Genomic DNA, 13,405 nt, shown 5'->3' with positions numbered 1-13,405 from the left:
ACTTGTACATGGGGGAGCTCTGGCCCAGAGATAAGTCTGGGACAAATGACTGCTGACCAGCTCCTCTCTGCATTCAGCCATGGCATGGCCTAAACACACCAAGTACACACTCACACTCCATGGGAAGCCAACTCTAATTCCTGCCCACTCTACACCAATAACATATCCCTCCAGTGTCCTGATAGCATCCTCTACCTTTCTTCAAACCTTGCATGACTGTTACAGATATTCACTTAGTTGAGTATTCCAGTACTATTTGCCTCTCCCTGAGGCCTGGGACAGGATTTGGTCCCCTGCTGCCTACTGGACTTGCTACACCCACTGGGCACACAGTCAGTATGTAGCATAAGGCTTGTGAGTGAAACTGTGGGCTGGACAGACACAAGCAATCTAGTGGCATAGCCACACGGTTACCTCAGACACAGTGACACACCCAAGTAATTTTCTAGTTAAGAATATCAAAGGTATAAATCACTTTTTGAGAAGCTTTATAGACCAAATAAGAAAAACACCATGTTGTGGCACTTCAAAGACTAGGGTTCTATCAACTAGAAAAACAGATGTGTCACAGGTATAAATCTGTATTATAAACAAGCCAAAGTTGGTCTTTGTGTATTGGCCTCTAGTTGTTGAAGTCTTCACTGCAGGGTGAGACCTTTCAGCTTAAATGCTTGCTGGATACCCATTTATGTCTCCAATTATTTAAATGTAGCCCAAACAAGCAGAGTTTAGCTATTTAAAGTTTTCTTGCTTTGCATCCCCCACTTGACAGCTATTATCATTGGAGAGATGGACAATGCACTTACAGCTGCTGCCTTCCCAGCCCTCTGACCCAAAGATCCCTGCTGTGCTGCTGAACAACATTGCCAGGACTCGGGAGTCTGCCCTCTCTGATCACCCAACCTCCAAAAGTTCCTTTGCACCCTTCCCATTTTGAGTAGAGACCACCCCACTACAGTCTCTGGAGGGTCTCCCACTAAGGGGATGTCACCTCCTGAAGCCTGTTGCGTGTTTCTACTTCTCATAGTCCTATCTTTCCCCTTGATCAGCCCCAAATACCTCCAATTCTTCCAAACAATGTCACCTGCACGTGCACATGATGCCATGTCATAAAGCCCTGAAGTAACTATCACCTGAGCACGCCATTTGGGAGGCTCAACGAGAACTGAGTAGGATTGTTCACTGTCAACTTTGTTGAGCTGTACCTCTGCCTCCAGCATCCTGTCTACAGAAAGCACCAGGGGGGAAGGCAGTGAAGCAACCACCATCATCCCAGAGGTCCTCAGGACAGCCACGAGGAAGGGCAAGTGTGGGGTGCCACACAGGCTCAGCCTCACTCCCATCAACCTGGGCCACTACCAGATGCTTGTCTGTGGACCTAAGGAAGTGTCTAAACAAAAGGTGACAGCTTCCTACAGACACTGCCACCAGCTCTTGGTGGCCCCACTCTGGCAGCTGTGGACACTGGCCTCTAGGTTCCTGAGAGGCTCTATCTTCTCCCTCAATGGTTCTTGGGGCCTGTCTAGTGACTTTCTCTAACCACTATTCTGGATTTTTCTTCCTAGTATCTCCCACAATTGCATAATGTCTCAACCCTCTAATGTATTTTGTATTCCATAATATGTATCCATGGTGGTCTAGTTTCCTCATTGAACCAGGGGCTGCTCCATTCTGAACAAGCAATGGGCGAACCTCCACCATGGGGACTGGGAGGTTGAATGAGGCAGCAAGGCCAGCACCCTGCTTGTTACCACAGGCATGGTACACCCTCCCTGCCCAAGGGCCCAGCACCCAGGCAACCCTGTCCAGACAGCTTCCCTTCTGGTATTCCCCAAACAGGCCTCAAGGTGGTAGCAGCTCATGTTTCTGCCTGAGGATCCCCTTGTTTGTGTCCCCACACCCGGTCTACCCCTTTGTCAATTATTTTCTTTAAACTCCCTTCAACTGACCCATTTGAGGGTGCTGTTTTCTGCAGGCCCTGAGGGATGCTATAGGTAGGGCAAAATGGAAAACTGAGTATGCACCTGTAGGAGTAAGTGTTGTTTCAGGTAGGTGTGTGTATGTGTGTGTGTGCGTGCGTGTGTGTGTGTGAATATGATATGCGCATACTGGGTCATGACAAAAAAAAGTTCAAGGTCCAAAAAATCTGACAAACATGGGATTCAAGGAAGAGTTCCCAACAGTGGGGTGTCACATATTCAAGAAGGGAACGCCCATGCTGAGATTATTGTTGACACGTGGAGGGGGAAGGAATGGCTTCATTTTTTCCATGGGGATGTTAGCTCTGGTCCCAGTCTCTGAAGCAGGCTCCAGACCTTTGGAATCCTCCCTCCTCCCAGCTCCAGCTCCCCTCTGGGCCATTCCTGTGGAAGGAGTGTAAACTGACTGCAACCATTCTGTGTGCAAGTAGAGGCTCCCTAAGCCAGGATCCCAGACAACAGGTGGAGTAGATGAGAGAGGAGGCCTTGGAGGGGGAAAGTGGAGGGATAGCAGGAGGGAGTGCAGGAAGTGTACTCACACATCCAACTGTTGGGTTGACGGTCTCCTAGGTCTTGGCACCCCAAACACATCCCCAATGAAGAGCTGTGGGCATCTGGAGAGTCAGCTTGTTCACCACCTTTTCCACCTGGGAAGGGAATTTTTGCACAGATTCAGTGCAGTGTGGAGTCTTCACAAGGTGCATTAGTGACAGATATGAACCCACAGAGAGACACAGCAAACACAGACAGATAGATAACCACTCATGCACACACGTTCACGCACGCGCGCGTGCACACACACACACACACACACACACACACACAGAGCCAAGGGGCCAGGGCTCAAGGCCCCTTGGCCTTGTCAGGTCTCTTTAGCCAAATCCAGTCCTGCTGCCCTCCTCATCCCAGGGAGCTATTATGTAGGCGGTGGTGGCAGCTGAGCAATAAGAAGCGATGATGAGCATGGAATCTGAGGTCAGGCTGCTTGGGCTGCAACCCCTGTCTTGCCACTTACCCGCTGTGTGATCTCAGACTGGTTGCTAGGCATCTGCAAGTAGGAAGTGCCAGTTGGCAGACAGACACTTGTGAGTCACCAGACATGACACCAACTCCATCACTCACTTCCCTGTAGACCTGAAATTCCAGACTGAATGGCATCCTCTGAAACACCATCTGTCTCCTGAAATCTGTTCATCAGTCATCTGACCACAATCCTAAGGCCAACCTGGTATCCATCCTGGCCACCTACACTTTCTTCATCAGCTTTTGATCCAAACAAACTATCCCAAATTTAATTCCTATGGCAGCTCGTAGCCTGTCAAGACACCACAGGATGATTTTGCAAGAGTTTCTTTTAAAAATATGCTTGCAGGGGTGCTTGGGTGATCTCAAGATTCGTGAGTTCGCGCCCTGCATTGGGCTCTCCACGGTCAACACAGAATCTACTTCAGATACTCTGCCACCTGCCTCTTTGTCCCTCCCCACATTCTCTCTCTCTAAAAATTGAATAAAACATTTAAAAATTAAAAATAAGTTTGCAATCATACCATCACACTTCCATATATGTAAGTTGAATGTATAAGATCACTTGTTTCCCTTATTGGGAAAATGTTCTCAATTACTCATTCTCTGTCTCTTTCTCTCATTCTCTTTCCATATAGCTACCTCCCTCTCTCCTTTTCTCTCTTTCTTTTGCAATTTCAACAAAAAGAATTTAATGCATGCAGTTGGTTGCACAGGTGATGAAAGAGCTGAGAAGCTATGAGTCAAACCAGAGATTGATAACAGCAGGAAGCCCCTGCCATTACTAGACTAAAAGGACAAAGGGAGGAAGTGGTGGTCCCAGAACTAGGGTTTAGGGTCCGCCAGCAAAACTAAAATACTGGAAGGGTGATCTGGCAGAGGCTGGAGCCACAGCAGCGAGGAGGCAACTGCTTGGAAAAAACACCATAGGACATAGAGGGTAGGAAGTACTCTGTAAATGCCACTTCTTTTTTTTTTTTTTTTCAACGTTTATTTATTTTTGGGACAGAGAGAGACAGAGCATGAACGCGCGAGAGGCAGAGAGAGAGGGAGACACAGAATCGGAAACAGGCTCCAGGCTCTGAGCCATCAGCCCAGAGCCCGACGCGGGGCTCGAACTCACGGACCGCGAGATCGTGACCTGGCTGAAGTCGGACGCTTAACCGACTGCGCCACCCAGGCGCCCCTAAATGCCACTTCTTAATATCCTACTCTCATATCTTTGGGGGTCAAAATTTGTCCCATAGACAACAATTTCCTCTGTTGCATTTGCCTAACTGTGCTGGCAGCTTCAGGCTATCAGGGTTACCAGGGAGAGTTTGGGACATTGAAGGTGGGCTCTTGAGTGCCCTGGATTCTGGGATGCTCAGTTTTTCCCCATGTGTCATTGAGATCACAGATGTGAGTGTTTGAGAGGTCTGCAGGGCCAAGCCCACGTGGAGGGTCCCAGGACTCACATAGTCAATGATTCACTCGCTCTTTTTGTTGTCCCCTTGTAGCTTCCTCACTAATAGTTGGATGAAGTCCCCAAAGGTCGTTGCCACATAAACATCCTCATTTTCTAATTCCAGTCCATCACACATCTCCTTCATTTCCTCAACCAGTCTGGAGAAAAGAAGATGGGAAAGTGGGTGCATGGAAGAGGCTTGGCAGACCTGCATCATTCTAGCGGCAGAAATTATGGTGCCAAACATTTACCCAGAAGGAAACTTCATCTCAACAACAAAACTGTGGGTATTAATCTTGAACTGGGGTTAGGAGCCCAGTCCATGGATTCACAAGGCCCTAGTTTCAACCTATGGCTCCACTACTTATTAATACATGACCTTGCACAAGTGGAAAACTCTGAGCCTTAGTTTCTTCACTTGCAAAACTGCAATAATAGCTCCTCTACTATTTTCTGATAAGTAAATGAGATAATCTACATTTTGAGAATAATCAATAGGGGATTAAGAATAGTCACTGAAAGATATGTTAAAAGAATGAAAAGGTTGACACTCCTCAGCGGCTCAGGAGGTTAAGAGTTCAACTCTTGATTTAGGCTCAGGTCATGATCCCAGGGTCATGGCATAGAGCCCCACACTGAGTTCTGCACTGAGCGTGGAGCCTGCTTAAAATTCTGTCTGTTTCTCCCCCTCCGCCCCTCTCCTCCAATCTCTCATTCTCTCACTCTCTAAAAAATAATAATAATAAAAAGAATGAAAAGGCAAACCACAGATTGGGGGAAAATATTTCCAAATAAAATATCTAATAAAGGATTTTCACTCAGAATATATAAAGATGTCTCAACTTTCAATACTAAGAAAAAAAACAAACAATCCAAGTGAAAATTGGCAAAAGGTTGAACAGATCCTTCGCCAAATAAGAAATGCAGATGGAAAAAGCATATGAAAATATGTTCAACATCACAAGTTATTAGGGAAATGCAAATTAAAATGACAATGGGAGGGGCGCCTGGGTGGCTCAGTCGGTTAAGCGTCCGACTTCAGCTCAGGTCACGATCTCGCGGTCCGTGAGTTCGAGCCCCGCGTCGGGCTCTGGGCTGATGGCTCAGAGCCTGGAGCCTGCTTCCGATTCTGTGTCTCCCTCTCTCTCTGCCCCTCCCCCGTTCATGCTCTGTCTCTCTCTGTCTCAAAAATAAATAAACGTTAAAAAAAAAATTTTAAAAATAAAATAAAATAAAATAAAATGACAATGGGATATGTCTACACACGTACCAGAATATCTAAAATTAAAGTCTAACCATATGTATCACTGGTAAAGATACAGAGCAACTGAGCTCTCACACACTGCTGGTGGGTTTGTTTAAAATGGTACTTTGGAAACCATGCTGGAGAGCAGTTTGGCAGTTTCCTACAAATTAAACATGTACTTCCCATTTCACTCCCAGATATTTAATCAAGAGAAGTAAAAACCTACATACAGAAAGAAAATGGTAGAGTAGGAAGCTCCAAAGATCCATTCTTCTACGTAAACAGGTATTGAACTGGCATAATTGTCTGAATCAAATGTTCTAGAACTCTATGAGTCAGTCAAACATTTGCAACACCCAGGGAAGAAGATGATGAAGAGGCTGGTAAATGTTAGCAAATTTCAGCATTTTGTGGGGTGTTACTCCCCATCCTCTTGGTAGGAGGCATTGGGGGAAGCTGAACTTGTTCCTGGTACAGCTTTCTGGAGCCAGGGTAGGCAGTAAGGACCTTCCCCTCCCTACATCTAGATTGTGTGTTCTTAGGGCCGATGCTCCTTTTGATTACTGAGGGGCCAGCACAAAAACTGGCAGCCACAGTTTTAACCCTCAAAGACTGAAGCAGCTCCCAGGAGATTTAAAAAGGCAGTACTTTCCCCCTGCTCTTTTGGGAGTCAGACATTTAAGAAAATTGTTTTTAGGCCACTGGCTGATCACAGAGATAACAGAAAATAAACTTAAATTACTACATACAATGAGGAATAGACACTTTACAAAAAAAAAAAAAAAGAAAAGAAAGAAAAAGTTTGGAAAAGTCACAAATGGATAAATTCAACCCTTCACAAGCAAGACTTAGCAATCACTGAAGGCTGAGAGGATTACTTTTTCAGAATTACACAACACTCAAAATGTCCAGTTTTGAACAAAAAATAGTAAAACATACAAAGAAACAGGCAAATACAGCTGATTTACAGGAAAAATATAAGAATTTAGAAACAATCATCCTCTAGGAAGACTAAATATTAGAATTATTTGTCAAAGATGCTAAATCAACTCTCTTAAAGATGTACAATGAATTTAAAGGAAACCTTGGACAAAGAACTAAAGGGAATAAGGAAAATGATGTGAGAAAAACATGAGAATATCAATAATGACATAGGAAATTTAATAATAGACCAAACAAATTCTCAAGCTGAGTACAATAGCTACAACAAAACACTCAGTAGAGAGGTCCAGTGTCAGATTTGAGAAAGCAGAAGAAAGGATTGGTGAACTTGAAATTATCCAGTCTGAAGAAAAGAAGGAAAAAAAGGATGAATAAAAATGAACAGAGTCTGTGGGACATCATCAAAGTCATCAACATTCTCATTTTAGGAGTTCCAAAGAAGAGGAGAGATAGAAAGGGCAGATAAAATATTTGAAGAAATCACATTCCAAAAGTTCTCAAGTCTGAGGAAATACATGAATGTATACATCCAAGAAGATCAATCAATTCCGAGGAGGATAAACTCAAAGAGATTTACACCATGACACATTTTACAGTCAACTTGTTGAAACCCAAAGAAGGAATTTAGAAAGCAGGAAGAGAAAACTAATTCATCACCTACAAAGGATCCTCCCTAAAATGAAGAGCTGATTTCCCTTGGGGTGCCTGGGTGGCTCAGACGCTTGAGCACTGAGTTTGGCCCAGGTCAGGATCTTATGGCTTGTGGATTTGAGCCCCATATCAGGCTCTGCATTGACAGTGTAGAGCCTGCTTGAGATTCTGTCTCTTTCCTTCTCTCTCTGCCCCTCCCCCACTACCAGTTTCTCTCAAAAATAAAAATTTAAGAACATTTAAAAAGTTATACATATGAAAAAGGAGCACTAAAGAGAATTTCTTGGGCTAAAATGAAAGGACATTAAAGAGTATAACTCCAAGACATAAGAAAAAAGGTAAGGTTACCATAAGAACACTGGTAAAGGTAACCACAGGGGTAAATATGAAAGCCAGTATTAGTGTACTTTTGGTATCGTTTGCAACTTCTCTCTTTTTCCTATATAATAGCCAAATGCAGAACACAATGATTTTAAATCAATATTAATGTCTATGAAATGCATAAAGATTAATCTGTGACAATACTAGTTGGGGTAGGAATAGAGACATACAGGATCAGAGTATACACTATTGAAACTAAATCAGTATTATGTAAATTACACTGTTATATGTTAATTGTAATCTCTAAGGTCATTAAGAAATAACTTTTAAAAAGGGAATCAAAGTGGTATAGTACCCAGAAAAGGGAGGGCAGTAATAAAGAAACTGAGGAACAGAAAGCATAAAAGATGTACTAAAAACAAACAGGTAAAGAGAAGTAAATCCTTCTTTATTAGCAAACTTTTTAAATGAAAATAACTCTCCTATTAAAACATAAATTGAAATGTGGTATAAAATACATCCTCCATTCAGATGCTAGACATTCACTTTAGATGTAAATACACACAACAAATTGAAAGTAAAAAGATGGAAAATGTATCTCATGCAAAGAGTAACCAAAAGACAGCTGGGTTTCTATATTACTATCAGAAAAAAATAGACTTTAGGGGCACCTGGGTGGCTCAGTCGGTTGAGCATCTGACTTTGACTCAGATCATGATCTCGGGATCCATGAGTTCGAGTCCCACTCGGGCTCTGTGCTGACAGTTCGGAGCCTGGAGCCTGGAGCCTGGAGCCTGTTTCAGATTCTGTGTGTCTCTCTCTCTGCCCCTCCCCCACTCATGCTCATGCTGTCTCTCTATCTCTTTCTGTCAAAAATAAACATTAAAAATATTTTTAAAAAGGAAAAAGAAAAAATAGACTTTAAATCAAAACAGGTTATGAGAAACAGAGACTATTAATAAAAGGTTCAACACAACAAGAGGATATAACAGTTATAAACATACAGGCACCAACAACACAGCCCCCAAGTTATATATAGCAAAACCTGAAGGAGAAATAGACTTTTCTCCAATAGTAGTTAGAGACTAAAATGCCTAACTTTCAATAATGGATGCAACAACCAGAGAGATGATAAAGAAACAGAGGAATTAAACAATGCTATAAACCAATTGTATACATACAGAACCAACATATACAGAATACTCTACCCAAGAAGAGAAGAATTCACATCCTTCTCAAGAACACACGGAATATTCTCCAGGATACTATTTGTTAGGCTATACAATAAGTCTTTTTGCTGTGTTTTATTTTTTATTTTTTTGTTTGTTTATTTTTCTGAGAGAGAGAGATAGAGTGCGAGCAGGGAAGGGGCGGAGAGACACACACACAGAATCTGTAGAAGGCTCCAGGCTCTGAGCTGTCAGCACAGAGCCTGACATGGTGCTCAAAGCCACCAATCAAGTGATCATGACCTGAGCCAAAGTGACATGCCTAACCAACTGAACCACCCAGGTTCCCCAGGCTACACAATAAGTCTTAATACATTGTAAAAGATTCCAAACTTATACAACATCTTTTCTGATCTCAGTGGAACACAGCTAGAAATCAGTTGCCAAAGAAAAATTGGAAAATTCACAAATAGGTAGACATTGAATGGCACACGCTTAAACAACCAATGGGTGAAAGAAGAAATCACAGGAAAATGAAAATGCCTTTAGTCAAAGACAAACAAAAACACAACATACCAAAACTCATGGGCTTAACAAAGGTAGTGCAGGGAAATCTGTATCTGTAAATGCATACACTGAAAAAGATCTCAAGTCAATATTGTAATTGTACATCTTAAGGATTTTTTTAAAAGGGTAATCTAAACTCAAAACTAGTAGAAGGAAGGAAATAATAAAGATTAGAGCAGATACAGATAAAAGAGAGAATAAAAGGACAATACAGATAATCACTGAAACCAAAGTTGGTTCCTTGAAAAAAAAATCAACAAAACTGACAAACAGGACTGACCAAAAAAAAAGAAAAACAGAAAAATACTTAAATTACTAGAATCAGAAATGAAAGTGATTATACCAATTATACATAAATAAAAAGGATAAGAGAATACTGTGATAAATTATACACCAAAAATTTGATCACCTGGGTGAAATGGACAAATTGCTAAAAAGATTCAATCAACATAAACTAACTCATGAAGAAGTAAAAAAATCTGAATAGACCCATAAATAGTAAAGAGATCAAATCAATAATCACAAAACCCCCAACAAAGAAAAGCCTGGGGCTGAATGACTTCACCAATCCTTCTCAAAATCATCCCCCCATAAAAACTGAAGAAGAATGAACATGTCCCGATTAATTCGATGAGGCCAAAAATACCCTGATACCAAAGCCAGAAAAAGACACTACAAGGAAAGAAAACTCCAGGCCAATATTCCTGATGAATAAAAATGCAAAAAAACCTCCATAAAATACTAGCAAGCTGAATTCACTGTGAACAAGTGGAATTCTCAGTTGCAAGGATGGTTTACCTTATGGTCAATGGGGCAAGGTTTCAGTTATACACGATGAACAAGTTCTAGAGATCTAATGTACATCAGATTGACTATAGTTAATAATATTGTATTGCGTACTAGAAATTTGCCAGAAGAGTAGCTCTCAGGATCCCCTGGGTGGCTAAGTCGATTAAGTGTACGACTTCAGCTCAAGTCATGTTCTCTCAGTCCATGAGTTCGAGTCCCACATCGGGCTCAGAGCCTAGAGCCTGCTTCAGATTCATTTCCCTCTCTCTCTACCCCTCTCCTGCTTATGCTCTGTCTCTCTTTGTGTCTCAAAAATAAATAAATGTTAAAAAAATTTTAAAAAGAGTAGTTCTCAGATGCTTTCACTGCCAAAAAATAAAAGTAACTATGTGAGATGAACATGTTAATTGGTTTGATTGTAATAATCATTTAACTATATATATATATATATATATATATATATATATAGTTAACTATGTATATATGTATATATATAACTATATATATAACTATATATAGTTATATATATATAACATAACTATATATATGTATATATATCTCAAAGTATAATATTTTATACCTTAAATATTTACATTTTATTAAATAAAGTAAAAATAATAAAATGACTTTTAAGCTATGAAGCAAGAAAAGGCAGTAATGGAGGAAGAAAGGCTTATTTGCTCACATAAGAAGCACAACTGGGTTCTGTCCTCAGTGCCTCTTTCACGGTCAGAAAAAATTATCCCCAGTTTTTTTATTTAAGGCAGAAATCAGTTAGCTACAGCCTATTTTTATAAATAAAGTTTGATTGGAACACACACATGCAAAGATTTAACATCTTCCCCCCACCCCCCACCCCCAAAAAACCCTGGCATATTATATATTTAAAAAAGAAAAACTTGACATATTATTGGTGCTAAAAAGCAAACACCACAGTGTTTCAGGGTATAAAAGCAATATGTGAAAATCAGTAGCATTTCTATACAGTAGAAATGAACGCTACAAAAATGAAATTAAGGAAACAATTTCACTTACAATCGCATCAAAAGGAATAAAATAGCAATAACGTACCAAGGAGACAACAGAGTTGTGCACTGAGAACTGTAATGTATTGCTGAAGGAAATTTTAAAAGGCCTGAATAAAATGAAAAAAAATCTTCATTTCCCTCAATTAGAAGATTTAATATTGTTCAGATGAACCACTACGCAAAGTGATCTTCACTTTCAATGATACCTCTATTAAAATCCGAACATGTTTGCTGGTTTTCTTTTGTTTTCCTTTGTTTTGTTTTTACCTACCCAGACCCACTGATCCCCCAAGACAGCTCACAGAACTCATGATATAGTCGCTAAGATTTAATACACAAAAAGGAAATAAGGGAAAAATAGCAAAAGTAGTGGGCATAAGATCAAAGCCAGGAGGAAGCCAGGTGCAAGGTGCCAAGGACTGTCTCCCAGTGGAGTCACAAAGGCCATGCTTACTTCTTCCAGCAATGAATTGTGACAACACATGTCTTTACACCGTGTCCCCAGAGGCTCAGCACCTTAAGGTGCCTTCTAGCCATCTAGACACCCACTGCCTTGTACTTACCAAAACGACTCCCCAATGCAAGGCAAGTTCTCAGCATAAGCCACATTGTTTGCATGATTTAGAGGCGATTGATTGTAGACTTCCAAATTTTGGTCCAGCATGTAAAGAGTTGGGAGGTCATCACTCCCATTCTCACAAAAAGAAAAAAAACCTTGAAATCAAAACTCTTCTAGGATCCACAAGAGAATTGAGGTCACAGGGCAGAGTGCTGCCCCCAACACTGGAGTGGCACACAGAGAGAAACACAGCTTACTTGAGCAGAAAGGCACAAGTAGAAGTTGCTGACGGGAACACTTTAAACCGTAATTCAAGAATTGCTGGAGGCACCATGTGAATTAATTCGGAATTAAAATTATTGAGAACCAAATAAAAGTAAGTTGAGAACTAGTTGAGAATTAAAAACTCCTGGGGATCTGGTCTTATGGGGGACCCACGCTTTTGTGAGTTTTACCTCCAGGAATCACAAATCAGGTTCTCATGTGAAAGATGGGAAGAAAATCCCTTAGTGCTTCTGACAGGAGGAGGGGAAAGTAACCATTCTGAAATACCCCCGACAGCATTATGCCCTTAACAAAGCCTGCCCTCAAGAGAAACGATTTTATTGGAAGTTAACAAACCTGAGGGAAGGGTAATACCTATCTGTGGCCTTCTCCACATTTCCTGAAACCCCAGAATAGATAACTGAAATAAAGATACTTGTGAAAGTCATATCCCAGGGGTACAGGCTAACTAAAAGACTGAGACCTAATCATACAACTATCCAAGGTTTCCTTTCTCACCACATCTTAACACTGTATCAAGAGCACTCCTGCAAAATAATAGGGGGTTATTGTGAAAAGAAGGAAGCTTCTCTTTAATTAGTCTCTAGGAAGACCCAAAGACAACAGGGAACACAAAAACAAAAATGCCCCCACAGCATTCTGCTCTTAACAAGGCCTGCCCTCAAGATAAACTGTTTTTTTTTTGGAAGGTAACAAATGTGAGCGAAGGGTAATACCCACCTCTGGCCCTCTATACCTTCCCTGCAATACCTCTATACCTTCCCTGCAATACCAGAATAGAGAACTGAAAGACACTTGTGAAGGTCATATCCCAGGGGTACAGGCTCACTGAAAGACTGAGACCTAATCATACAACTACCCAAGGTTTCCTTTCCCACCACATCTTAACACTGTATGAAGAGTACTTGTGCAAAATAATAGGTGGTTATTGTGAAAAGAAGGCAGCTTCTCTTTAATTAGTCTCTAGGAAAACCCAAAGACAACAGAGAACACCAAAACAAAGATCCTGACAACAGAGAACACAAAAACAAAGATGATAGAAGTTTTATTCTTTGACACCTACAGCTATAACACAGCCTAACCCCTAACCAGATAAACATAAAACTTCACACTAAAGGCCTATGTACTCTAGTTTCTATCACTCAATATTGTACATCCACCTTTCAACAGAAAAATACAAGCCATGCTAAAAGTAAAAATAAACAGTCAGAAGGGACCAAGAAAGGATAAGACCCAGACACATTTTGGGAATATTATATGGGAGAGTTAAAGATGAATATATGCAATATGATAAGGGCTTTAATGGGGAAAGTGGACAATATGTGCAATATGGCACATTTTGGGAATATTATATGGGAGAGTTAAAGATGAATATATGCAATATGATAAGGGCTTTAAT

General features: G+C 41.1%; 1 long non-coding RNA gene across 1 annotated transcript in view; it reads right to left on the bottom strand.

Annotated features, from left to right (window-relative positions):
• LOC147574211 (uncharacterized) overlaps positions 1 to 13,405 on the bottom strand; it is a 483,035-nt gene that overhangs the window by 324,184 nt on the left and 145,446 nt on the right. The gene's annotated exons all lie outside the window — the stretch shown is intronic.

The sequence above is a fragment of the Puma concolor genome, chromosome E1, assembly GCF_028749965.1.
Source record: "Puma concolor isolate L17-30 chromosome E1, mPumCon1.1.hap2, whole genome shotgun sequence".
Classification (NCBI taxonomy): domain Eukaryota; kingdom Metazoa; phylum Chordata; class Mammalia; order Carnivora; family Felidae; genus Puma; species Puma concolor.
Note: the sequence above shows the minus strand (reverse complement) of the source record. Positions and strands in the feature narration are given on the sequence as shown.